Below are 25,168 nucleotides of genomic sequence, written 5' to 3'. Positions count from 1 at the left end.
AAGGCACGATTGTGTTTCAAAATGTGAGAGGTACATGAGATTTGGGAGGGTCAGGACCAGAATGATGTGGTTTGTCTCTGTCTCCTCCCAAATCTCATGTCAAATGGCAATCCCCAATTTTGGAGGAGGGGCCTGGTGGGAGGTGATTGGATTGTGAGGGTGGCTCCTAATGGCTTAGTATCATCTCTCTAGTGCTGTCTCATGATAAAGTTCTCATTAAATCTGGTTGTTTAAAAGTGTGTAGCACCACCCTACCCTACTTTCTCTTCTTCCTGTTCCAGCCATGTAAAACATTCCTCTTTTTTTTTCACCTTCAACTAAGATTTTAAGTTTCCTGAGTCCTCCCCAGACATGATTCTTGTAGAGACTGTCGAACTGTGAGTCAATTACATCTCTTTTCTTTATAAATTACCCAGTCCCAGGTAGTTCTTTATAGCAATGAAAGAACAGACTAATGTAATTACAGTAGGGCATATTTCCCTGGGCCAGCTGGCTGAACCAGGTTTCCACAACTACATACCACCCTAAGGGTAAGTCAAGAAGGGTGTCAGTAAATTGTCCTTCATCCCCATACTACCCCCTTATCAAAATACTGGGCTTTGCAATTTAAAAGGATTTCCACTACTCAATACATTTTTGACTATATCTGCTTTATACTCATGTGAATGGGGCCAACTCTCTGAACACCAAATATACATAGAGGCCTACACACAGTTAAGAAAAGATCAGACATGATGTTGCAAAAAAAAAAAAAAAAAAAAAAAGTCTAAGGTCAAAGGTCCAGAGAGAGAATACTATAAAGAAGCAACAAGAAGTTATGACCAGAAACATAGTAATGAATTGCCTGATATAGGGAGGCATGGGGTTACTGAAGGAGGCCAAATTATTATATATTTAAGGACATTTGAAGCAGAGTGACTCCATCTTGAAAAAGAGCTGCATAAAATGAGGCTAAGGCCTTCTAAGCTGCATTCCCAGGGGGTTAGTTATCTTTAGTCACAAGATGTTTATGGTTAAAGGAACAGATAAATAACATTTACTAAACAGACCCAGGACTTAACAGACCAGAAAATGTCCTGATGTCTTGATATCTTAAGGACAAAAGCATTCTTTGTTCAAGAAAAAGTTTTGCTTTAATGATAATATGGTGCGGTGGCACATCCCTGTAATCTCAGCACTTTGAGAGGCCAAGGTGGGCAGATCTCCTTATCCCAAGAGTGTGAGACCAGGCTGGGAAACATGGCAAAACACCATTTCTATTTTTAAAAAATACAAAAATTAGCTGGGCATGCTGCTGCACACCTCTAGTCCCAGCTACTTGGGAGGTTGAAGTGAGATCACCTGAGCCTGGGGAGCTTGAGGCTTCAGGAGCCCTGATAGCACTCTTACACTCCAGCCTGGTCAACAGAGGAGGTCCTGTACCCCCAAAATATCTAATAATATAGATCATTGTGGAAGTCAGTGGTTACACAAAGATGAACAATCTTTTGTCACAAGCCCTTGAAGGAGAGCACAACTGCCCCATGGTTATTTTTTGTTTTAGCTCATATATAAACAAATAGTCCACCTATGGTAGATGCATTCACCCTCATGCTTTCAGAAACACCCTACCCTGTCAATCAAGTAACCATTCTTTTGTTTATTTCCTTCTCTAATAAACTTGCTTTCACTTTACTTTGTGTGCTCACTACAAATTCTTCCTTGTGTGAGATCCAAGAACCCTCTCACTGGATCAGAATTCCGTTCTGGTAACATATGTATGATAGAAAAATCATAAACTAGGCCGGGCGCGGTGGCTCATGCCTGTAATCCCAGCACTTTGGGAGGCTGAGGCGGGTGGATCACGAGGTCAAGAGATAGAGAACATCCTGGTCAAAATGGTGAAACCCCGTCTCTGCTAAAAAAAAAAAAATACAAAAAATTAGCTGGGCATGGTGGCACGTGCCTGTAATCCCAGCTACTCAGGAGGCTGAGGCAGGGGAATTGCCTGAACCCAGGAGGCGGAGGTTGCAGTGAGCGGAGATTGCGCCATTGCACTCCAGCCTGGGTAACAAGAGCGAAACAAACTCCGACTCAAAAAAAAAAAAAAAATCATGAACTAAGAAGAAAGTAGAACCAAAAGTAAGCCACAAACAGTTCAAAGTCAAATCTTGGTTAAGAATGCCAGTGCTCTGGATGATTACTTTTGTATTGTGATGCCTGCATGGTGAAATGACTTGGATTTAATGACCTTGGAATCATGCAGAAATTCACAGGATAGCATGATTTTTCCAGGTGGTCTCAGTTATACACATGAGAATACACACCTAGAAGATTCAATTAAGCTTATTTGTAGCATAGTATTTTTTTCCAGGCTCTCATGTTTCTTTAAAAATTCTAAGCAATTTTATCTCAGGTGTTAATTGGGAAAAAATTAAATAATAACATATATATATTTTTAACTATAAAGAAGTTAAAGATCCCATGAAGGTAAACACTGACTAAAATGTTCAGCAAGAGTAGATGTGACTTAGGCTCAAGCAGTTAGAGAATTCCCTACAGTAAAGTGCAACATTACACACTTTCATGGCAGAATAAAAAGCATACAGAACATATTCTATATTGCCAGTGCCAAGTTCAGTGCCTGGAATACAGTAGGAACTCTCTAAGTATTTGTTGAATGAATAAGAGAAACACATTATTCAATGAAATGTAGCACTCATTGCAGTCAAAGAAAAGTCCGACATCTATCTAATTCTTCTTCTGTCCATTCCACAAATATAAACAAAACACTTGCTCTGTGGTAGGAAAAATACTACATACATGATCATCATACCTTCTCCCTGTGGAACATATATTCTACTGCAAGATAGAGAAAAATAAATAAGTAGACAAAATGAAAGAAATTTGGGTAAGTACTGGAAGGAACTAAATAGCTTTTTTTTAAATAGAGAATAATAGCCTATTTCTCTCTGAGAAAGTGACATTTACTCTGAAACCTGAAAGATGAAAATGAACCAGCCATATGAGGAGCAGTGAGCACAAAAGTCCAGAGTAGCTGGAAAGAGCATGATATGATCAATTATCAGAAAGAGGTTCGTTTGCAAGTTGCTTGTTTTCTCTATTTTCAACCTTGCATTCTTGGGATTCTAAAATTTTACTCACATGTACCTAGGTATTATTTGCAAATGTTTGCGTATTGGTGTGAATATTAAAACACTTAATAACTAATAGTATTTTTAACACAATTTTTTTCACCTCTGAATTTTTTTCTCCTTCCCATACTTTCAATTGTGTATTTTAAAAATTCTGCTTTCACATACTTAAGAAATTCTTTGTGTGTCTCTTCTGTCTATTAATTCTTTTCTTATATTTTAAAGCCTTGTTTTTTCACACTGAGCTCAGAGTAATATTAATCTAGGAGAATGACATCAGCAGGATGGCAGAATAGAAGTTTCCAGCCCTTAAACCCCTAAGAAAAACACATATTTAAACAACTACTCAAAGACTAGAATACCTTTATATGAGCTTGGGAGTCCAGCTGAGATGTTCTAGCATCAATGGAGCAAAAAATTCAAGAGGAGGGCAAGTAAAACAGTTTCATTTTACTGTATAACCCCTCCTCCAAAAGAGCATAGCTCAGAGCCAAGAAAGAGCTCTTCAGCCTGTAATTTTTACTGTGGAGAAAAGTAAGAAAGAAATGAGCACCTGGCTCCCCTAGCCTTGCAAGACACTGGCCAAGAAACTCACTTCTGTCTCATTCTACCCACAAGAGCGAGGGAGTCAGCAAAATTGAATCATTTGGGAGCAGTCAGGAATAGAGAAAGGGGAGGGGGCTCACAGGATCCTGTGTCCACATCTCAATAAACAGGTGCAGATTCTACTGGCCAGCACACAAAGTTTACCAAGAGTCCTATTAACAAGCCTTATGGAATGTCTCACCTGCAGATCTTCAACTACCTGACAAATACTTCAGCCCCTCTCTCCAGTGCTAGCATTCCGCACTGCCCCAGAGATGGTGTGTGTGCTCCCCTGCAGAAATTAGCTATGCTCCTCTGTGGAAGGCATGTGTAAATGGGTTAAATTATTGAATTCACGGACAAAGAGGGGCTAAATACATGAAAAAAGACTCAACTATATGTTGCCTAAAGGAAACATACTTTGCTTTTCAGGACACACAGAGACTGAAAATGAAGAGAGGGAAAAAGATATTACATGCAAATAGCAGAGGTAGCTATGCTTATGTCAGACAAAATAGACTTTAAGTGTAAAATGAGACACAGAAAGTCATTCCCCAAGATGGCATAACAGTTATAAATATACATATGCCAAACATTGGGGCATCTAAATTTGTACAGTAAATATTAATAGAGTTCAAGGGAGAGATAGATTACAATAGAATAATAGTAAGAGACTTGAACACCTCACTTTCTCCAACACACAGATCATGCAGACAGAAAATCAGTGAGGAAACAATGGACTTAAATAACACTTTAGACAAAATGAACTTAACAGATAAACGCAGAACATTATATTCAACATGAACAGAATACATTCTATGCAAGTGCACAAGGAACATTCTTCAGGATTGATCATGTGTCAAGCCCCCAAAAAGGTCTGAACAAACTTAGGACAACTGAAATAATATTGAATATATTTTTCTGGTCACAATGGTATAAAATTTGAAATCAGTAACAGGAAGAATTTTAGAAAAATTATAAAGGCATAGAATTAAACAACATGATCCTGAACAACCAATGAGTCATGGGAGGAATTAAAAGGAAAATTAAAAATATCTTAAGACAGAAAAAAATGTATACCTACAATGTAACAAAATTTATGGCCTGCAGCAAACATTATCTAAAGATGGATGTTTATGACAATTAATAACTACGTCAAAAAAAAAAAAAAAGAAAGAAAGATCTCAAAGAACCTAACACTCTGTCTCAAGGTATAGAAAAAGAACAAACTAAACCCAAATTCAGTACAAAGAAGGAAATAATGACCAGAGCTGAAATAAATAAAATAGAGACTAGAAAAACAGCCACAAAGATTAATGAAACTAAGATTTGTTTTTTTGAGAAGAGGAACAAAATTAACAGAACTGTAGGTAGGTTAAGAAAAAGGAGAGAAGTGTTCCTATTTCTCCACATCCTCTCCAGCATCTGTTGTCTCCAGATTTTTTAATGATCGCCATTCTAACTGGCGTGAGATGGTATCTCAATGTAGTTTTGATTTGCATTTCTCTAATGACCAGTGATGATGAGCATTTTTTCATATGTTTGTTGGCCTCATGTATGTCTTCTTTTGTAAAGTATCTGTTCATATCCTTTGCCCACTTTTGAATGGGCTTTTTTTTTTTTTTCTTGTAAATCTGCTTTAGTTCTTTGTAAATTCTGCATATCAACCCTTTGTCAGAAGGGTAAACTGCAAAAATTTTTTCCCATTCCGTTGGTTGCTGATTCACTCTAATGACTGTTTCTTTTGCTGTGCAGAAGCTGTGGAGTTTGATGAGGTCCCATTTGTCTAGTTTGGCTTTTGTTGCCAATGCTTTTGGTGTTTTGGTCATGAAGTCCTTGCCTACGCCTATGTCCTGAATGGTGTTGCCTAGATTTTCTTCTAGGGTTTTTATGGTGTTAGGTCTTATGTTTAAGTCTTTAATCTATCTGGAGTTAATTTTAGTGTAAGGTGTCAGGAAGGGGTCCAGTTTCTGCTTTCTTCACATGGCTAGCCAGTTTTCCCAGCACCATTTATTAAACAGGGAATCCTTTCCCCATTGCTTGTTTTTGCCAGGTTTGCCAAAGATCGGATGGATGAGTTCATGTCCTTTGTAGGGACACGGAGGAACCTGGAAGCCATCATTCTCAGCAAACTGACAGAAGAGCAGAAGATCAAACACCACATGTTCTCACTCATAGGCGGGTGTTGAACAATGAGAACACATGGACACAGGGAAGGGAGCATCACACACTGGGGTCAGTTGGAGGGAAATAGGGGAGGGACAGTGGGGGGTGAGGAGTTGGGGGGGTGGCATGGGGAGAAATGCCAGATATAGGTGAGGGGGAGGAAAACAGCAAATCACACTGCCACGTGTATACCTATGCAACAATCTTGCATGTTCTTCACGTGTACCCCAAACCCCAAAATGGAGTTTAAAAAAAAAGAGAGAATACGCTAATAAATTTATAAATGAACAGATACTATGACTGAGTATACCTCAAAAATCTGAGACAGGTCTCAGTTAATTTAGAAAGTTAATTTTGCCAAGGTGGAGGACATACACCCATGACACAGCCTCAGGAGGTCCTGATGATGTGTGCCTAAGGTAGTCAGAGCTATTTGGTTTCATACATTTTAGAGAGCCATGAGACATCAATCAACACATGTAAGATGAACATTGGCTCAGTCTGGAAAAGACGGGACAACTTGAAGCAAAGGTGAAACAACTCTAGTGAGAAGGGTAGTTCCAAGTCATAAGTAGATGAGAGACAAATGGTTGCATTCGTTTGAGTTATTAGCTTTTCCAAAGCAGGCAATCAGATATGCATGAATCTCAGTGAACAGAGGCAACTTTGAATGAAATGGGAGGCAGGTTTGCTCTAAGGATTCCCTAGATTCACTTTTCCCTTTAGCTTAGGGATTTCAGGACCCCAATAATTATTTTCATTTCACAACTGATACTACAGAAAAAGAAAAAAATGATAAGAGCCTACTGTAAAAATTATACACCAACAAATTGAATATCTTAGAAGAAATGTATAAATTCTTATGAATATAGAACCTACTAAGCCGGAATCATAAAGAAACAGATAATCTTAATAGATCCAATAACAAATTAGAAGACTGGAAACCATCATTCTCAGCAAGCTGACACAAGAACAGAAAATCAAACACTGCATGTTCTCACTCATAGGCGGGTATTGAACAATGAGAACACATGGACGCAGGGAGGGGAGCATCACACATTGGGGTCTGTTTGGGGGAACTAGGGGAGGGACAGTGGGGGGTAGGGAGTTGGGGAGGGATAACATGGGGAGAAATGCCAGATATAGGTGACAGGGATGGAGGCAGTAAACCACATTGCCATGTATGTACCTATGCAACAATCCTGCATGTTCTACACATGTACTCCAGAACCTAAAGTGCAATAAAATATGTTTTAAAAAATTAGAAGACTGAATCAGTAATAACAAGTTTTTCATAAAGGAAATGCTCAGAACCTGATGGCTTTACTGTCAAATTCTACCAACTGTGTAAAGAACAACTAATGCCAATCCTTCTGAAACTCTTTTAAAAAACTGAGGAAGAGAGAATATGGTTCAAATTCCTTTGACAAAGTCAGCATTACCCTGATACCATGTATATGGTGAAAGGAAGGGGTCCAGGTTGAATCTTCTGCATATGGGCAGCCAGTTATCTCATCTTCATTTATTAAATAGGGAGTCCTTTCCTCATTGCTTGTAATTGTTCACCTTGTCAAAGATTATATAATTGTAAGTGTGTGGCCTTATTTATATGTTCTCTATTCTGTTTGATTTTTCTCTATGTCTGTTTTTGTACCATGCGGTTTCTGTTAATGTAGCATTGTTGTACAGTTTGAAATCAGACAGTGGGATGTCTCTGGCTTTGTTCTTTTTTCTTAGGATTACTTTGGGTATTTAGGCTTTCTTTGGTCCCATATGAATTTTAGAGTATTTTTCTCTTATTAATGTGAAGAATGTCACTGTTAGTTTTCTTGGACTAGCAGTGAATATGTAAATTGCTTTAGGTAGCATGGCCATTTTAACAATGTTGGTTCTTCTTATCCATGAGCATGGAATGTTCTTCCCATTTGTTTGTGTTATTTCTGATTTCTTTTAGCAATGTTTTGTAATTCTCATTGTAGAGATTATTCACCTCCCTGGCTAGTTATATTCCTATGTATTTTATTATTTCTGTGGCTATTGTGAATGGTATTGTATTCTTCATTTGGCTCTCAGCTTGAACATTGTTGGTACATAGACATGCTGCTAATTTTTGTACACTGATTTTGTCTTCTGAACCTTTGCTAAATATGTTTATCAGATCTGGGAGTCTTTGAGCAGAGACTATAGAATTATCTAGGTATAGAATCATATCATCTGTAAAGAGACAGAATTTAACTTCCTGTTTTTATTTAGATGCATTTTATTTCTCTCTCATGCCTAATTGCTATGCCTAGAACTTCCCACACTGCCATTCTTGCTGTTTCCAAAAAAAAATAAGGAACATTCTTACCTCAAGGCCTTTGTTTGCACATTTTGTTTTGCCTAATGTTGTTCTTAGAGATATATTTTTGGCTTGAACATATTTTTCTGTAGTTCCTCACTCGAATGAAATCAACATGTTAATAGTATCTTTCTTGGCCATTATTTATAATTGCAATCCCCAGGCCTCCTGCCACCCTTTTACTTCTTTCTTCATATTTATTTTTCCTTAACACTTACTACTATTTAATATTATTTATTAAACTTATTTAATTTAGTATTGTCTGTTTTGTTTCACTGTAATATAAGCTTCGTGGCAATATGAATATTCTCTCTCTCTCTCTCTTTCTCTCCACTTAAACAATGACTCATGCATAGACCTTGAAGAAGTACTTAGCACATAATTGGTGACATATAGTCAAATGAATTAAATGATTCAACAGTAATACTAACAAGTGTAAAGAATGATCAAAACCATTAGTCTATATTTCCTTACTAATACTATGCCCTAACCAGCTGAGTTAACAAAATAACAACCATTATTTTACAATCTGAAGGTACTAAAGTATCATGGCTGGAAAAGTCTTTGGGGATCTCCCTGAGCAGTCCATTTATATTACAGATAAGGGCATTTAAACAGAGCTTTATGGCTATATAGTAGCAGAGCCAGGGTTAAATGCCATGTCTTCTGATTTCTAGTCTAGTGCTTTAGCTAAATTTGTACATTGCATTTTGATTTATAGCCAAATATGCCAGTTATAGTGTGAAGAATTTTCTTTATTCCTGAATTTTTGCAGCTTTAAAAAACATTCTTAGAAACCACTTATGACAGGATCAGATATGATAAAAATCATGTTCTCTTTAATAGTTAAAGGAAATACTGATCCAGTCCTGTCATAAGCTTCATGTATACAACACGATTATTTGAATAGTGAAGAATAAAATCTATCAGTTTACATATAGCTTGGTTTAATGTGTTTAATCCAAAGAGAAGATAAATTGTTTGATTCATTTATGCTGCATAATATTAAATTATATTTGTAGTCTCCATTTTTTACCACATAATGATAATTGACAAAAATATTGCTTTTAGCTACTGTTTGTGAGGAACCTATTTGGTGCTGTCTTTATAAGATCAAAAACATTTAGGCTATGTTAATATTTACATTAGTAGCTTAGTAAGTATTAATCACAAAACAAAATATAAGATTTTAAAAATCTATTCCTTTTGCAATAGTAGTTTATATAAATACATTGTAGTCTCCCCTTACATGCAGGGAATAAGTTCCAAGACCCCCAGTAGGTTTCTGAAATGGCAGACAAATTTAACCCTATACCTACTGTACTATGTTTGTTCTATGCATATGTATCTATGATAAAGTTTAATTTTATAAATTAGGTACAGGAAGAGGTTAACAACAATAAGTGATCGTAAAATAGAACAATTATAATAATATCAAAAGCTATGTGAATATGGTCTTTCTGTCTCACAGTATCTTACTGCACTATACTCACCTCTTTTCAGACCATAGTTGACCATTGGTAACTGAAACTACAAAAAGCAAAACTGTGGATAAATGGCTACTACTGTATTTATTTATCACAAAAGATGTACAGTTACTTGAAACAGTAACACACATCTGTAATATATTTATTCAACTTAAAAATAAGTTTTAATGATTTGATATGGAATTACATAAAATATATATAATTATATGATATATATTTTTACATAATACATAAAAACAATTTTATAATTCTAAAAAGCTCTTTTGATCCAAAGGTTTTATCAGTGTGTTGTATGTCTGTGTGTGTGTGTGTGTGTGTATGTGTGTGTGTGTGTCAGTAACTATATAAAATATTCATTTAATAATGACAGTATTGTAGGCTGAATGCTTGCATCCCCCTAAAATTTGTACATTGAACTCTTAATCTCCAGTGTTATAGTATTTGGAGATGGGTTATTTGGGATGTAACTAGGTTTAGATGACATGAAAATGGAGTCCCCATGATAAAATTAGTGCCTTTTTAAGAAGAGGGAGAGGCCAGGCACGGTGGCTCACACCTGCAATCCCAGCACTTCGGGAGGCTGAGGTGGGTGGATCATGAGGTCAAGAGATTGAGATCATCCTGGCCAACACGATGAAATCCTGTTTCTACTAACCATACAAAAATTAGCTGAGCATGGTGGCATGCACCTGTAGTCCCAGCTACTTGGAAGGCTGAGGTAGGAGAATCTCTTGAACCCAGGAGGCAGAGGTTGCAGCGAGCCGAGATCATGCCACTGCAGTCCAGCCTGGTGACAGAGTGAGATTCCGTCTCAAAAAACATAAAAAAAAATAAAAGAGGAGGGAGAGACACGAAAGTAGAGCCTGATTCTATGTGTGTTGTTTGCACTTTCCCATTCAATACATATAAACATTTATAGGGTAGATACTACAATTTTTCTTATTTTAGAGAGGAAAAAAGTAAAGAATAAAAAGGTAAAATAAGTAGCTCAATATCAGATTTAAAAATTAAATTTGAGTCTGCTAAATTTCAGGGTGCAGTATCTGTACCATCATCTTATACTTTTAATGCAAGAAAACCAAAGTAGAACCATATTTAAATATCTAGAATGTAAATAATATTTAGAATGTAAATACTATTATGCCAAATAGAAATATCAATGATTAGTCCAGCACTTTCTAGAACATTAATATCGGCTTGATGGAAATATTCTCACAGTTGTACTGCATTCTGAGACTCTCCCTATCCAATCCTTTCTTCCTTCCCTCTCTCTTTCACAAATGCCAGATCAGTATCATCATCTGAAGGTGCTACCCACCATTTCTAGATGTTTCCACTTTTTTTTAATCTTACAAGCTTTTTTCCTCAACAAATCTCAAGCATGTCTAACCTAATCTTTATGTCTTTTTCTCAGAGGACATAAACACATGCTGTAGTAATTCCCCATTAAGTAGTAATTTTCTCCATTACAGCAAACTTTTGGTCATTTGCCAACCAAAGCTCCATGTCTCCATTATCTGTCTCTGTTCTTCATTCCTTCTTTATCAAATATGTTTTTATCTCATTGTAGAGCAGCTGTGTCTCCTCACATTCCCACATATCTACCAAAACACATGTCTTAATGTGTAAGTTTCTAAGTGGGTATATCAAATCACTTACCTAATAGAAGAGCTTTTTTGGAAGGAGTCATGACTATACAAGTTGCTAATAAAAATAAGATTGTACCCATTATATTGCATACATAAAATATTTAGGAATAGACATAATAAGATATGACAGAAGCTATGTTTACAAAATTGCTAATACTTGCAGAGAAACATAAAGGAAGTCCCGAATAAAGGAAAATAAAAACTATATTACTAAGTAAGAAGACTTAATTTCTAAAATATTCCAAGTTTTTCTCACATTAAGCTACAAAATCTAAATATCACAAGTGTTGTTGCTATAGCTTTTAATATAGTTTTGTCATTATTGTTGTTGACGACATAATTATAGTGATCATACAGAAAAATGGATAACCGGTAATGACCAGGGTAATTCTAGACAAAGAAGAGCAAGAGAGAATACTTTCCTTAAGAGAAACATCACTGTGTTTTTCAGGATGATTCGTTATAGACTGCATTCAAGCTAGCTTTTGGTAAGGTCCTGCCTCCCTCCAGGCATTTATTCATAGAAAACTGTAGAGCAAAACAATTCATATATCTTCTAACTGGTGACTAAGATCTAAAGCTGAGGGTACAATCTTCAAACAACCTACATTTTATAGAAAGTGAGGTATTCAAGGGGACAGAACACTCCATTATGAGTTGAATTGTGTCCTCCCCAAATTTATATACTGATGTTCTAAACATCAGTATCTGAGAATGTGATCTTATTTGTGAATACAGCCTTTGAGTATGTAATTTGTTAAGATAATTCAGAATGGTATGATTGATGTCTTTATAAAAGGGGAAATTTGTACCCAGACTTACACACAGAGAGAAAACCACATAAATACGCAGGCAGCAATTGGGGTGATCCATTTTACATGACAAGTAATATCAAAGATGGACAGAAAACCACAGGAAGCTGGGAGAAAGGACTGGAACACAGTCTTCCTCAGAGCCTCTAGAAGGGACCAGCTTTGCTGACATCTTGATCTCAGATATCTAGTCTCCAGAGTGTGGGAAAATAAATTTTTGTTGTTTAAGCCACCCAGTCAGTGGTACTCTGTTACAAAAGCTCTAGTAAATTAATACATACCCTTTGCAGAGCTTATTAAGAATCAACTAGACAGGCTCTACAATTCCCAGTGTACATAAACAGAAAACTAGGTAAAACTCGCACCTGATAAAGTGCTAGGCATGCACATTATTGGTTTCAGCCCAGACCTACTGAATCTCCCTAACTATCACTGATTGGCATATTGGTAAAGAACTGGGGAAAAAATACTAATTAAATACTAGAAAGCAAGCATCAGTGGCCTTATGGAAATTTACCTTGTTAGAGAAGGGAAATAGGTACTTTCTCACTCAGAAGATAAATGAAGAGACTCTAAGAAATTCACTCTTAGAGACTGGTGTTACCTTTCACTGAAGAAGATAGGCAACTGATTACCTTGCTAAATTTCTTATTAAATGGTAATCTACAGACCAGCACCATCATCGTCATCTGATAAAGTGCTAGGCATTCACATTATTGGGTTTCACCCCAGACCTACTGAATCAGAAACTCTAAAAATAGAGCTCCATTGTCTATGTTGGAACAAACTGTCTTGGTGATTCTAATGCACATTAACATTTGTGGAACACCGACTTATGCATTGGTTTACGGATTTCCCCCTGTGCCTATTTCAGCAGAAAAAATGAAAATTTGAGAGAAATATTTGAACAGAGAGGGGACAGCAACAACAAAGCAGGCCTTCTCAGTGTTGGGCATAATAGAGATGCATTGTTTTATCATGACGTAGTAGATGTCATAGAAGAATATGAGTCATCCTGTTGTTACTGTAGCCAGACGGGCTGACTATGAAAAGAAGGAAACTCTAATGGCAATGTGCTATAGGGTATGCGCTTGAGCATAAGAGATAAGTGGGAATTAAAAAGGTCTGGCTAGAGTGTGCTCATCATAAATACTAGCTTAAGTCTGAATTTAGAACTCTGGGTATAGAATAACTTAAAATATCTTCTCTCCCAAAACATGGATTAACTTAACCCCAGGTAATGTTCTGCTGCTGAGCTGATAAGTGAATGCTTAGTGGTCCTCACTATGGAAATTAGCCAGTTAAAAGGTCTAGAAGTTTGGCAGATCCCAACAGATAGTAGGCTGTAGCTATCATCTGTGTATAAGAAAGATTTTTTTATTATGGTAACATGTGCATTTAAAGGCTTAGAGATGTTTCATAGTGTAATCACAACTTTGTTACAACTTGCCTTGCTTTTACTAGCATAGCGTTCTCTTTTCTGTTTTTTTTTTTTTTACAGGATGTAACATCAATTGAAATTATATTTTTATTTGGAGGCCAGAGAAACATGTTATGATCTGAACATTCAGAAGGCATACACAGACATGTAATATCTGTCAATTTAGATCCAAAAGTGAAATGCAAGATTCAGAAAGTAGTTCTTGAATTGTTATAAGTTCATGAGATTAAAAAACTAATCAGCCTACAAACCAAACTGTAGATAAAGAAGAAGGCTCTAAGATGGCAGGGCTTTGCATTAGCCACTATTCACACCAGTAATAAAAAAATTGGTATGGTATAGGGGACCAGCTATATAGAAAAAAATACTTTCATGGGGCTTAGAAATGTAAAGGAATAAAGAAATCACCTAAGCCATGCCTATATCTAGTGTAAGGCAAAATCTATAACCACAATTTTGCTATAGATGATCAATCAGCCATTGATGGTGGACTTCCAGTGATGAGAAGCTCACTGCTTCCTGAGAAAGACTGTATCAGTTTAAACATTGCTGACTGCTCTGGAAGTTTGTCCATATATTGAACTGGACCTTGTTTCTCCATAACTTTCACTGACTGGCATATTGGTGAAGAACTGGGAAGAAAAAATACGAATTAAATTGGATTGAAATTGGTCTTAGGCCAACCCTCTAAGGCTATACCAATTGGCATTACCCAGGTTTAGGGCATTAGCCATAATGAATTTTATAATGAAATACATATTTGTTAATATCTAAAGTGGAACAAAATACATTACATGTAGGACTGTAACTAGAAGATTAAATAAAATAGAGAGATAAAAGACCTTGGCTGGGCATGGTGGCTTATACCTGTAATCTTAACACTTTGGGAGGCTGAGGTTGGTAGATCCCTTGAGCTCAGGAGTTAGAGACCAGCCTGGGCACCATGGCAAAACCCCATCTCTACAAAAATTACAAAAAGTTAGCTGGATGTGGTGGCGCTCGTCTGTGGTCCCTCCTATTTCAGAGGCCAAGGTGAAAGGATCACTTGAGCCCGAGAGGCAGAGGTTGCAGTGACCCAAGATCTTGCCACTGCATTCCAGCCTGGGTGACAGAGCAAGACCCTATATCAAAAAAATAAAAATAAAAGACCTTTGGAATAGTAAAGTGCTACATAAGTTGTAATGAATTATTGTCAAAGCACTGGCACTGCCTGCCCTTAACATCAAGACTTTACCATGTAAAACAGAAGGGGATGATGTTGCTGTATAAGTGAAGAATGGAATGTCCTGAGCCCCATGTTTCTCTGCAGGTATTCATGTTTCATTGTTTTTAATCTCTACCCATCTATGTCACAAAAGGAATCAAGGCAATTTATATAGACAGTGGCACCTAGTTGATATCATGTACTAGAAATTCAAGGTGGGCAATTGGTAGTGTTAGATGAGTATTCTGTGAGTGACGTCCTTGTTGTACCTGAAATAGTTTAACATTGGTTGAATGGATAAATTCAGCAAAGAGAACTGAATGTTATAAAAGGATATTTTTGATCAATTGGGCCACTGTGTGCCATGAACATTTGTCCCTAAAGTATCAACATATCTTCCTAGTGTGAGAAATCCTATGATCCAAATCATTTTCCAAAGAAGTATAACACATGAACTTGAATTAGTTTATAAATATTGTAACACTGAAAAGGACAGTGTGTTTTTCCAATAAGGAAGGATTGCCAAAAATATCTATAACGTCTAGACACTCTGGGACAGAAGGGAACCCACTGCCTTGAAGGGAAGGACCCAATCCTGGCAGTATTCATCACCTGCTAACTGAAGAGCCCAGGGGCTCTTAATAACCAGAAATGATACCTAGATACTATTTTGAGGACCATTAATGCTTCGCCTATAAGGACACAGATAGACTGAAAATGAAGCAATGGAAGAAGATTGTATGCAAATGAAAACCAAAAGAGAGCAGGAGTGACTAGATTTCTAACAGACAAAATAAATTTCAAGACAAAAACTGTAAGAGGAGACAAAAAGGTCACTATATAATAATGAAGTTGTCAATTTAACAAGACAATATAACAATTTTAAATATATATTCCCAACACTAGAGCACCCAGATATAAAAAGAAAATATATTGCAGACAGAGAAATATCTCAGCATGACAATAGTTGGGATCTTCAACACCCCACTTTCAGCATTGGACAGATATTCCAGAGAGAAAATCAACAAAGAAACATCACACTTAATCTATACTATAAATGGATTGAATATATATTTACAGAATATGCCATCCAACATCTGCAGAATACACATTCTTTTCCTCGGCACATGGATTATTTTCAAAGACAGACCATATGGTAGGTCAGAAAACAAGACTTATAACATTCAAAAAATCAAAATAATATCAAGCATCTTCTCCGACCACAACGGAATAAAACTAGAAACCACGAACAAGAGGAATTTGATAACCTATAAAAACATATGAAAATTACACAACATGTTCCTGAATGACTTGTATGTCAATGAAGAAATTAAGAAAAAAATTGACAAACTTCTTGAAACAAATGATAATGGAAATACAACATACCAAAACATAGAATACACCAAAATCAGTACTGAGAGGAAATTATATAGCTATAAGCCTACATCAGAAAACATGAAAAACTTCAAGTAAACAATCAAATGATGCATCTTTAAAAACAAGAAGAGCAATTGAAAACCACACCATAATAGGAAAAAAAAGAAATAAAGATCATAGCAGTAATAAATACAATTTAAATAAACAATTTAAAAGATTGAACAAAGTTTTTAAGAGTTAAACAGATATGACAAATCTTCACCAAGACTAAATTTCAAAAGACAAGATCCAAATAAAACAGAAATGAAAAAAGACATTACAATATTAGTAATTAGTAATACTGCAGAAATTCAAAGCATCAATTGCTACTATGAGCAACTATATGCCAATGAATTGGAAAATCCAGAAGACATGAACAAAATCCCTAGACACATAAAACCTGGCAAGATTGAATCAGGAAGAAAGGCAAAATCCAAATAGACAAATAACAAGCAATGAGATTGAAGCTCTAATAAAAAAAATCCTCATTAAAGAAAACCCTGGGAACCAATGGTTTTACTGCTGAATTCTATCAAAGGTTTGAAGGAGAACTAATACCAATCCTACTCAAACTATTCTGAAAAACAGAGGAGGAGGGAATAATACTTCCAAACTGTTGCCGCAAGGCCAATGTTACCCTGGTACCAAAACCAGACAAAGATACATCAAAATGAAGAAAGCCACAGGCCAATACCTCTGATGACTATTGATGCCAAAATCCACAAAAGTCTAGCAAATAAATTTAACAATACTTTAGAAATATTATTAATCATGACCAAGTGGGATTTATCCCTGGGATGCAAGGATGGTTCAACACACATAAGTCAATCAATGTGATAAATCATATCAACAGAATGAAAGACAAAATACATATGATCATTTCAATTGATGCTAAAGAGGAATTGATAAAATTAAACATCCTTTTATGACTCAAGAAATCATCAAGAAACTGAGTATAGAGGAAAAATAACATAATAAAAGTTATATATGACAGACACACATCTGGTATCATAACAAATGGGGAAGAATTGAAAGCCTTCTCCTTAATATCTGAAATATGACACATAGACCAAAGGAACAGAATAGAGAACCCAGAAAGAAATTCACACACCTAAGTGAACTCATTTTTGACAAAGGTGGTAAGAACATTCCCTGAAGAAAATGTCTTTTCAATAAACCTTGCTATGAAAACTTGAAATCCATATATAGAAGAATGAAACTAGACCTCTATCTCTCACCGTATAGAAAAATAAAATTTAAAGGAAATAAGGCTTAAATATAAGTCCCCAAAAAATCAAATTACTAGGATAAAACATTGTGGAGAATCTACAGAACATTAGTCTGTACAAAAATTTATTGAGCAATACCCCATGAGCACAGGCGACCAACGCAGAAATAGACAAATGAGATCATATAAAATTACACAGCTTCTGTACAGCAAAGGGAACAATCAACAAAGTGAAGAGACAACCCACAGAATGAGAGAAAATATTTGCAAACTACCCATCTGCCAAGGGATGAATAACTGGAATATATCAGGAGTGCAAATATCTCTATAGGAAAAAGTCCAATACTCAAATAAAAAATGGGCAAAATATTTAATAGACATTTCTCAAATGAAGATATAACAATGGCAAACAGGCTTATGAAAAGGGGTCAACATAATTGATCATCAGAGAAGTGCAAATTAAAATTACAGAGGTAACATCTCATCCAAGTTAAAATGACTTCTATCCAAAAGTGAGACAATAACAAATGTGGCAAGGATGTGGAGAAAATGGAACACTTGTGCTCTTTGTGCAAATGTAAGTTAGTACAACTACTATGGAGAACAGTTCAGAGGTTCCTCAAAATACCCAAAATAGAGCTACCATATGAGCCAGCAATCCCACTGTTGGTTATACACCCAAAAGAAAAACAATTAGTATATCAAAAAAATTTTAAAATCTGTGCTCAAATTTTTGTTGCAGCTCTGCTCCCAGTAGCCAAGATTTGGAAGCAATCTAAGTGTCTATCAATAGATGAATAAACAAAAAGTGGTACATATACATGATGGAGTACTATTCAGTCATAAAAAAGAATAAGGGCCTGTCATTTGCAATAACATGAGTGGAACTGAAGGTTATTAAGTGAAATAAGTCAGGCACAGAAAAACAAGCACTACATGTTCTCACTTATTTGTTAGATCTAAAAATCAAAACAATTGAACTCATGGATGTAGAGAGTAGAAGGATGGTTACCATGGTCTGGGAAGTGTAATGAGGTGATTGGGAGTAGGAAGGAATGGTTACTGAATCCAAAAAGTAGAAAGCATGATAAGACCTACCTTTTGATAGCACGACAAGGTGACTATCAGTCAATAATAATTTTACCTTTTAAAAGAGCTAAAAGATCACAATGGGTTTGTTTGTAAAACAAAAGATAAAAGCTTGTGGGTTGGATGCCCCATTCTCCATTATATAATTATTTCACATTGTCTGCTTGCAACAAAATATTTTATGTACCTTATAAATATATGCCCCTACTATGTACCCATAAAAATTAAAAATTAAAAAATTTAGAAAATTAACATTAAAAAGTGAGCATTTTACAAGATTGTATCTTTCTGTGACATTACTGTTTACCCAGTCATATAACTGAAGAATAATTTATTTGTAGGAAGAGGACAGGAAGTCACCATGACACTCATTTAGGAGTGTCCACATTTTACAAAGAGTAAATCAAATTATAGCATGCCCCCTACCCAACTCAGCAGACTGGACAGGCACAAGTTCAGGACAGCCATTTGACTTTCAAGGACTCATTGGGGCTGAAAATCCTCCCCAAAGTAGTCTAATTCGAAAATAAGCAGTAAGGATATTCTGAGAAAAGTCCTTGAGGAAAAGTTTGGAATACTCACAGTGATCTAATTACAACAGTGTGCTTAGAGGTATAAAAGCAAAAATCATTGAAGAGAAACTCTGCCTAGTTTCTACACCAAAGTGGTCAGAATTAAAATGGATTCAGGTTGGGAGCAACAAGGGGCTGCTCTTCTACAAGGCATTGATCACTTCTATTGGTCTGTGATGACCATTCTGAACAGAAACAGATGTACTCTACTGTGGTTTGATAAATTGACAAAGAAGGGACTAGAATCCTGATATGATTCCTAATCCAAAGCACTCTCCTCTAAACCACTCACAGAGACATTAACAGAAATGCTTAATGCAGATTAAATGATACAGCAATGGATTTTATAATGTTTTCTTTCATGACCTTTTTAAAAAATATATAGCTTAGCATAAGAAAATTGCCCCTGGGCCTGCTCACTGATGCAGCTAATAGCTTTAGCACTTGCCACAATTTGCAAGTGCAGGATTGGACTTTTCATTATGTGCAGGGTTACAGACTCTTTATACAGACGTAACCCTTTTTCACAAGAATGTTTCAGAGATTCACTTGGAAATCTGATTCATCCTCAAATTAGCTACACTTAGAAATGAAATTTTCGGCGGCTTCCTCAGCATTTATGAAATTGAATATTGCACATTTGAAAATATATTTGAAATTTTGCTGAGAAGCAGAAGATATATTCACACCAGGGAAAGTGGTATTTTGGTAGAAAATATCTATGCTGATGATAAGTGTCAATGACAATTTGTTGTTGTGACATAAAATTTCAATGGACTGGATATTTAGAGACATGCACTCAATCAACATTTCCTCTTTTTCTGGGGAGAAATGCCTTTTGGTACATAGTTATTGTCTTGTTTCTGTTGAACTTGAGAAATATTTTGTGGGTTTGATTGGTATGCTCTTCCAGTGCTAAGTGCTAAACCAGTCTTATGCAAGCCTTAATTTTAAAATATGCCTTTAGAAACTGCAAATGCAATGAACACAAAACTTCAGTATTTTTGGCATTTTCTTCACTATGTGTCTGTTGTATTCAGAGCAGCATTGCACTACTGTTAACTATTGCTTTGCCTTCTGAATCTGATTACTATTACAATTTTTTAATTACATTTAAGCAGATAAGAGATTTCTATTTGACTGTTGACCGTAGTATCATATAGTGCTAGAAAGGGCTTATTGGTTTTTAATACTTTTTAATAATAAAGAAGAAACAAAAAGATAAGTAATTGTGAGGAGGCAAATAATTGTGGGATTCTGACTCCCTACCTTTGCGAAGATAAGCATAGCTTCATCAGCTGCTATATTAGTGAATGATGGATGGTAATCACCAAACACATTTCTACTACACAAATGAATTAATAAACAAAATTCAATGCTTGTCTTTCCTCTGCATTTTTTTGTTTTGTTTTAGCAAGTACCAGTTCATTCTGATTTTTGGACATCCCCAGTCCACCTTATATTACTTGTTTCAAAGAAAGATCAATAGGCATTTGAGGATTCTATTGAAGTTGAAAGCAAAAAAAAAACAGGCGGAATTTAGTAGCATCACCTATGGTGTATTATTGGTATGCAGTACAAATAATACAATGGTTTTACCATTGCTAAGGCAACAAGCTCTAAAAAATATTTGATAAAGTTCAGCTGATTCTGTTGGTTCGCAGGTTTGCTTTTACATTATAGAAATCAGATGTAGGCTCTTGTATCTCAGTCCACTAGACTATTGCATGTAGTAGCCACCTCTCAAAATATTTTTATATAGTTGGGTAAATTCACCTTGGAAACTCATAAAGCGAAAGGCATCTCTCCTAAGAAACCTGTACAATTATATATGATGTACCCTGATAACTGATTACTCTTTTGCATATCAGTGATTTCCAAACATTCTGACTTTCTAGTTTCAAGTCCACAGAGATTATATACGTTAATTCTGGAGTCTAGTTCTTCAATTTTCAGATAAGCTGTTTTGTTCAGCAAGGTTGTAAATCGTTTTTAGCAATGGCAACATATTTTAAAGATGTATTTAAAACCCTCGGGTATTACAGATTGAGTATATGAAATCCAAAAATTTGAAACCCCAAATGCTCCAAAATCTAAAAGTTTTTGAGCACCAACATAACACTCAACAGAAATTCTCATTAGAACATTTTGGATTTGGGGTCTCGGATTTCTAGATTTGGAATACACAACCAGTAAATATAATGCAAATATTCATAAATCCAGAAAAATAATAAAAAATCTCATTCCAAGCATTTCATGTAAGGGATACTCACTTTATCGCTATCCATAGCCATTCCCAGGTCCTTCATTGTCCCTAAATTTCCCACTTTTGTAAAATTTCTTCAAAACCAAGGAACAGACTCCTTAGAGCAAATCTAGCTCCTTCCATTGCTTCGAGACTAGGCGTTTTAACACCATTAGACAATTCTAATGACAGGTGTGAAACAATTATCATGACAGGTGTGATGCTAACTACCCAAAGGCTTTTTTTTTTTTTTATCTTGACTTCCTTCTTAATTCAGGGCCTGTCCATTATAGTCTTAAAATTCTCAAATGGTTTTAATAACAATTTGCCCAAAGGCATGAAATTGTCATCTATTGCACACACCATTTCTGGAGGTAGCTGCAAGCTTTCTTCCAGCCTTCTATAAAGAGTGGGCGTCCCCGTGGGAGTTCCAGCTGTCCCTAATTTTCTTGCTGGGGATGGTTGTAATTATCTGTGGCTGTGGCTGAGGTGAGAGCCCTCTTGTTGTTGGGGTCAGATCTGGGGTAAATTTTAAAGTGAGGCCTTCTAAAGCTACTACTTACTACTGCCCCCGTGCTTAATGTTTGACACTGGTCAGTTAATTGGAAAGAGGATAGTATTAAATTCATATTTGGAAAGATACCCACATCTTTATCTGTTAATTCTACTTTTGGACGTTTAAATTACACTGTCTTTAGTTGCCAAAGGATGTGAGCTTCTTCTCCACTGAAATGTCGAAGAGCATAGTCACTATGCCCTATAAATGAAATCAAAATTGAAAATAAAAGAATGATCAGGATCAGTAATTAATGGAGCACAAGTTACAATTACCATCACAACCTTCACAGACTTCCCTCCATCAATCTCTAGAAGTGAGAGGGATCTGATTGCTAAATGGCACTGGAGTACTTTTTTTGTTGTTATTTCTAAATTGTTGTTATTTCTGTCAGGTCATTAAAGGAATTGTGTTTGTTTCTTTGAATAATTCTTCAGTAGTTTTGCACATATACTCTAGTGTCAGCAGACTCCTATATGTTTTTAATTACTAATGATTGACAAAATGTTGCCTATTGGTAGTAGTAGAATTTATTCCACTGTTTGTTATCACTCCTGGAATACCCAACCATCAACAAATTTATTTTCCACCTGCTTCTCACGTGCACCCTAGCAACTAAATGTAACTGGAGAAAAATACCAACATACAGATTGGTCTCACCTCAAAATTCATGTCCAGGCTTCCCAAGTGAACCTTCTCTTTCTCTCCAAAAATCTTGCTAAATTTTTCCTGGTGCTGTCATATTTACATTCTTTTATCTCAGCCATTACATTATGCCTTATCAATTCTTAAACTTATGACCTCGATCCCAAGTTTACTGCAAAAATATGAGCAATCAGAAGAGAAATCACACATGTTCTAACTACCAAACCTATCAAAGTATCTGCATCAATATAAGCAAACTATTCAGGTGGCATAGTAGATCACAATTCCTGGCTGCTCAAGTGTGTAACTGTAGTAATTCTTTATTTTGAGTTAACAATCATTCACCTCCCTATTGCATCATATAGATCATCATAAAAACATGTTGGAATAGAAATGATCTTCAGAAAGATTTAAACAAAAACATGAACAAGAAAACACTATTAATGTAACATGCTTCTAGAGTTATTGCCTATTTCTCTGTCCCTCTTCATACCCAAATGCACTTATCAATCTTCAGTCATATTTTCATTCAGACTCTCAGCAGTCTCTCATACAATTGATCATCCATTCATTTCATTCATTATTTTCCAATACACCATTCTTTTCTTTCTACTCCTGCTTCTCTGGGCACTGCTTTTTAGTTTATTTTTGTTGGTTTTCTTTATCCTCTTGACTTCTAACCATAAGAGTGTCTCTGTGCTCTGTCTGAAATCCTCTATCCGGCAACATTAACACTCTAAATTGTCACATCGAACCTACCAATTCTTAGGCAAAACCAAAACACTGTGTTATATTTAACTCATATCTTTCTCTTGTCATCATCTCTACTCATCTAATCCATCAGTAAATCCTGCTGGATCTGTCTTTAAAATACATCCAGATTGTGACCATTTTCGACATCTTTCACTACTCTCACCCTAGCCTGTACAACCAATCACCCAAATTAATACACTAGCTCAGTTTCCACTGTTTCTCTTATTCAGTCTATTGTTCATGAAGCACATCGAGCAATCCTTTTTAAAATGTTAATCAGTTCATATCCTGTACACAAAACTATCCAATGACTTTGCATCTTGCTTCGCTAAAGCCAACAATTAGACAATAGTCTATAGGGCCTACAGGATAAAGTGTCTGCCTACTATTCTCATCTCTGCTCTCACTTTCCCTTTACTTCCTTTGGGTCTAGCCATCCGGGCCAACTTGCTATTCCTTGAGCTTGCCAAACACACTCTTTCCTCAGGGTCATTGCACTCACTGTTTTACCCACTGGGAGAGTTCTTACCAAAGACATTTTATGTAATGTGCTCTCTCACTTCATTCAGGTCTCTGCATACATGTCACTATATGAAAGAGTATTTCTGCAGCCACTTTATAAAATAACATCCACAAGTTACTCCCTATGACTTACCCCATTTAATAAATTATTTTACACAACACCTTTCACCACCTTTCACAACACCACTTGACTAAACTAGATATTTTTTTTCCTGACTGTTGCTTACCATACATGCTGAAAGAAAAGTCAGAGGACTTGATATTATTAGGTGCCGTACCCATAGTATCTAAGACATCATTTGGCATAGAGTAAGCCCTCAATGATAAATATTTACTGAAAACATTAATTAGCCCACACCGGCTCTAACTGCCCTCTTTCTTATTACATACCTCAGAACCTCAGAGCCTTTATTCTTTGTATCCCCCGACCAAGCTCTTGGCATAGTTGACTCATTCTTGGTATTCAAATATGAAATGAAATTTCTCATCATCAGAGAGGCTTTCCCTGATCATTCAACACAAATTATGCTCTATCCCAGCATCTCTCTATGCCATCATATAGTTTTAATTAGATTACAACAGTTTTCACTAAGTACAGTTATCTTGTGTGTTAATGTACTTATTTATTATCTCTTCTTTATTACCCTCTTCTCTTTTGAATCTAGGTCCAAAAGCTAGATTTGACTTTTGCTATTTATCAACCCTGACTCTTTGTCTAAAGTTCATTTTTAATATTATATTATACATAGTTATGTTATCCTAGAAAAACCATAATTTCCAGATAATTCATATCTTTGATCACTTCTTCAATAAGCCACTCTAACCTAATAGTGTCCTGTACGTCCTCTTGAGGTATACTTTTCAAATTAGTAGAATGCTGAAGATGTATTTATTTTAATATTTTCATCTTTATTCAAAATAAATTAATAATACCCAATCAGCAGGTCCAGCCACAAAGAAAAATCAGGATTCCCTAGTAAGGAGACTAGGGCAAATATAACTCAATGAGAGGGTGAAGGCTGGAGGTTACATTAGAAATTAAATATAAGTGAGCTATATCAAACTACAGCAGCTTCTGCAGGATTTGGTATTCCATCCCAGTTGAGGTACATATCATTCTGTCCTTCCTGGTTGGCCATCACTTCATTGTGAGTCATCATAACTGATCAGGTTGTCATTTCCCTCAGGTTGATTTGAGTTAGCCAAAGCAGAACAAGAGACTACATTAGTGAATTTTTAAACATGAGGCCTAGTGTACTGCTAGTGTGGCATACCTGTTCAGCTAAAACTACTTATTGATCCATTAATTCACTAAACACATTA

This window comes from Sapajus apella, unplaced genomic scaffold, assembly GCF_009761245.1.
Source record: "Sapajus apella isolate SASKATOON/1434 unplaced genomic scaffold, GSC_monkey_1.0 scaffold93, whole genome shotgun sequence".
Classification (NCBI taxonomy): Eukaryota; Metazoa; Chordata; class Mammalia; order Primates; family Cebidae; genus Sapajus; species Sapajus apella.
Note: the sequence above shows the minus strand (reverse complement) of the source record.